The sequence below is a fragment of the Meriones unguiculatus genome, chromosome 1 (assembly GCF_030254825.1).
Source record: "Meriones unguiculatus strain TT.TT164.6M chromosome 1, Bangor_MerUng_6.1, whole genome shotgun sequence".
NCBI lineage: Eukaryota > Metazoa > Chordata > Mammalia > Rodentia > Muridae > Meriones > Meriones unguiculatus.
The window spans coordinates 59650967-59655774 of NC_083349.1; positions in this window are offsets into that span (position 1 = coordinate 59650967).

Sequence of the window (4808 nt, forward strand, 5' to 3'; positions counted from 1 at the left end):
TCTGCCAGTCCATCTCTGAAGAACCAGCCTGTGCTGTCTCCCCCAGCAGACGCTGTCCTGGGGCCAAGGCCTGTCCGGGCTCCTCTGCCACCATCACTGCCTGTGTCATTGGAGATGTCAACTAAGCAACGACTTACAGGCTGTTGTAACCCTCCAAACCTCGTGCTGCTGCTGTGTTCACCTTAAACGGCCTGGGCTTCTTTCCTTCCTTCCCCTTTTCTAGGACATGTGTACACACACACACACACATACACACACACACACACACACTACAAAACTCACACCACACACACACACACCACACACACTGCCTTCTCTGTCTGGCTTCCCAGAGCAGCTGCCCTGTTGCTTTGCCTCTGACTCCCTTCCAGCTGCACACTCATCTCATTTTCATGGTAAATCATAGCCATCTTTTTTTTCTTTTTTCTTTTTTTTTTTCAGCAGACTTATAAAAGGTAGAAGAGGAGGGAGTTTCTCAGCCCTGTTCAGGGACAGCAGGATATGGAAGTGCCTTTTTTTTTTTTTTTTTGTAAGATTTCCTTGCATGTCAATTTTTAGAAATTCACCGGGGAACTAGGGTGAATTCCTTTCACTTGTGGCCAGAGCTCTCTCTGACTCACCTCAGAAAGAGGAGTGGGGTAAAGGGCGTGGCGGGAAAATGCAGTAGGAAGTCAACTCTCACTTCCCCGGCTGTGGCTGCAGGCTGAGAAGTCTGAGTCTCAGTGCTCTGTGGCCTTCTGAGCTCCAGTGACTTCATCAGCAAAATGAGGCTATAAATAGCAGCTAAGTCTAGAAGTTGAAAGGAGCCGGCTCCATTTTGCAAGCGTCGTAATAATGGTTGATTCAGGCAAGAAGCATCCATGAATGCTAAAGCTACTGGGCAGGAGTTTGCTGAGAAGGACAATCTCCAGGCATTTCCCTTCAGCCCACTCATTAATTTCAAAGGAGGGAAAAAAGTCATTTTTACGATGGGTAGATCTGGCAGGAACTATGGAGAGCCAATGATGAACGTTAACATGACCAGTAAGGGGTATAACTGGTACCCCGAGCTTCACGGATGCTTGGGGCAGGTGGGGCCTCCCCAACCTGGCATCCCCAACTCTAATCATGAGGAAGCTGGCAGGCAGCTAGACTCCAAGTGTTGGCACTATGAAAGCTCGTCCTCTAACTGAAGAAAGCAAAGATGTGACAAGCAATCACAAAACAAAACCCACGCTCTGAATTCTGGCTCAGGAAAAGAAGAGGAAGAAGAAGGAGGAGAAGGAGGAGGAGAAGGAGGAGGAGGAGGAGGAGGAGGAGGAGGAGGAGGAGGAGGAGGGGGAGGAGGAGGAAGAGAAGAAGAAGAAGAAGAAGAAGAAGAAGAAGAAGAAGAAGAAGAAGAAGAAGAAGAAGAAGAAGAAGAAGAAGAAGAAGAAGCACTCTAAAAGACAGTCCTGGATCAAAAAAATCTGAATTCAGATCCTATGTTAAACAATGGTAGAACACCAGTGGCGTTTCCTTAATAGAGTGTCTTTAAAGTGTGAAAGAAAGCCAGGAGCGGAGATACACCCCTGGAACCCAGCACTGGAGAGGCAGAAGCCACAGGATTTCTGTGAGTTCAAGGCCAGCCTAGTCTCCATGGTGAGTTCCAGTCCAGCCAGAGCTATATGGAGAGACCCCCATCTCAACCTCTCTCACCATGAAACAACAACAAAGGCATAAAGGGGGCCAGCGAGATGGCTCAGAGGGTAAAGACACTTGCTCCAAAAACCTGGTGACCTGAGTTCGGTGCATGGAATTCACATAAGGTGGAAGGAGAGAATCAGTTGCCCACAGTGGTCCTCTTTCCTCCAAATGCATGTTGTGGCACGCATAGCCATACACACATCATGCGTGCATTCACACACTTATAACAGTGCGTTTCTAGACTCTCGACCGAAGTGGGAGAGAGTGACCTCGCTCCTGAGAGCTATGTGCTATGGTTCTCAGTGATGAAGAGTCATGCTGTCTGAAACCCATCCTTAAAGGGTTCACACACTGGCTGAGAACAGTGGTGCATGCACGCCTCTGGTCCCAGCACTCGGGAGGCAGAGGTAGGGGATCTCTGAGTTCGAGGCCAGCCTGGTCTACAGAATGAGTTCCAGGACAGCCAGGGTTACACAGAGAAACCCTGGAGAGAGAGAGAGAGAGAGAGAGAGAGAGAGAGAGAGAGAGAGAGAGGACATCTCTATACTTCTGTGTTAGTGCACACAACTGTGGCAAAAAGTTAGTTCTGTGAAAAAGAAACTTGGAGTTTCTTCATCATCTTATCTTTACATTTTGTTTTAAATTTTTTATATGCTTAGGTGTTTTGCCCGCATGTATATCTGTACACCCCTTACATGCCTGGTGGCCTCCAGGGCATCGGAGCCCCTGGACCTGCAGTTAATGGTGGTTGCGAGCCAACATATGGGTGTTTGGAACTGAGCCCAAGTCCTCCAGGAGAGCAGCCAGCGCTCCTAACGGCTGTGCCATCTGTCCAGCCTGTTATGTACGTACCATCCTTAAGCAGAAATAACTACATTTGTCTCTTTACTTAGGTGGGCACACCTATCGTGGTGCTTCATGTGTGGAGGTCAGAGGACAGGTCCCAGCTTCCCAGACCTTAGCAGACACCAGGCCCCCCATTTGCAGAACAGGGGATCCAAGGACAGGTTGAATGCCCACAGCCACTCAGTAAGACAGGGGTCCCCGGCCTCTCTTCCCTCTGTGGGCCTCAAGCGTCGGGCTCCACTCTTCTCCAAATCTTGCTGTCCAGAGCTGAGACAGAGGGGGATAGGAAGTGGGAGTGGCAGGGAAGGGAGACAGGACTTCTGTCCTCACTCCCAAGAATTGCCTTTTGAAAGGCTGGACAGATTTGTCCACAGGCATCGGGCGGCCGATGCGATGCTAACGTTTGCCAACAGCACGACACTGACAGAGTGGCAGGAATGCTTGCTCGCTGGGCTTGCCTTGCCGCCGCTGGGGCCTGAGCTCTGGGAGAGGGATCTACACACAGCCACCAGCAGCCCGCAGCCTGCTGAAGCCAGCCCAAGTGTCAACACCCTGACAGGGAGAAGTGCTAAAATGCATTATTCGACAATGTCTGACCTGACTTGTTTGAGTGACAGCAGGAGCTGTGAAGTAATCCCCGTGTCTCCCCTCGTCTAGGTTTTGAAGGCTAGGCTAGCCTGCAGGCCTCTGACCTTGACCACCCTTCTGTTACTGTTAGCATTTAACAAAACTTTGCTTAAGACTCAGGGGGATGACAGAATTCAACACAGAGAGGAGCTTTTATCATTGCTTCTGGGAGGGCTGGTTTTAAGACCCTCTGTGAGGCGGAACCTGCTCAGCTTGAAATCTGCCAGGCCTAAAGCCTGGGCTGTTGTTAGTTCTCCAGTGCAGGCCACCGCCTCCAGTCACTGCCCTCCTGTGGACCCAGTTTCCTCTGTGTGTTATGGAGGCCAGCCTGGCGGGGAGGGGAAGAGTTCTCCACCATGCTTGAAGAGCTCTTTTCAGGCCAGGCAGTGGTGGCAGTGGCGGTGGTGATGCTCCCTTTAATCCCAGGACAGGCAATTAGATCTCTGTGAATCTGAGGCCAGCCCTGTCTGCATAGTGAGTTCCAGAACAGCCGTGGGTACACAGAGAAACCCTGCCTCAAAAATAAAACAATAAAAATAAAATTTAAAATAAAATCACTTTGCAGAGTGGAAATGGCTCCCGAGAGCCAGCTGGCTGAGGCCAAGCAGGGCAAATCATAGCGAGAGCCCTTGGCTGCTGGTAGAATGACCTGCAGGCCTCCAGGAGCTGATCAGAGGACCACAGGGGACCATGGAGATATCCCCTGACAGAGTCCTGTCACACCTGAGGCCTTGAAGGGGATGATGCACGCTGGTACAGCCAGTAGGTCCCTCCCCCGACAACCTGCTCAGTCTTCCATGAGAGTGCAGCCCCTCATCACAGCCTCCTCCAACCCTTGGCTGTGAAGCTCCGCCCCAAGGAGGATTCTTGAGTCAGGCCAGGCTGGGGGCTCCTTAACTTGGAATTTCCATACAGGGACTGAGAACAGAGGCCCTTCTTCTCTCTAAGTGTGGAGATACTATGGTGTTTTCAGTCTTCCCCCATTCCCCACACAAACAGGCAAGGTCCACGCAGACAAGGAACAGAGGCCAGAACCTTTGCTTCTGGATTCGCTTCTCCCTGAAGCCTTCACGGTTCATCTCAGCTTCGTGAGCTAAGTTGTTTCCGCTTTCCCCTTCAGTCTGTTTGCGTGTTTCCCCTTCTGGACGTGAGTGAACACTCAGCCTTAGGAAGCTAACGCATGAGCTGAGACCTGCTGTATTAATCCTTGTCTACCTATATCTGCCTCTCGATAACCTTTTTATATCTGTTTCTCTGTCGCGCGCGCACACGTGCACACACACACACACACACTAAGAGGTGGGGAGACTTGGGGAGAGCTCAGTGGCTGAAAAACCTCACTGCACACACGTGAAGATAGGAGTTCAGATCCCCTTCACCCATGTAAACTCTGGCTGGGTGTGGTTACATACCTGTAACCCCAGCACGCAGAAGGTGGGCACCAGGGCCCTCTGCAGCGAGCTGGCACGGTGGACTAGCCCAGCGGCCAAGCTTTGGGCTCAAGTGGGTGACCCTGCTTCAGCCTATAAGGTAGGGGGGGATCGAGGAAGATAGCCAAGGTCAACCTCTGGCCTCAGCACATGCACGTCTACCCACACCCATGTGAGCATGCATACCCACATTTGTTCATACCATACACACACATACATACATATATACACACACATAAT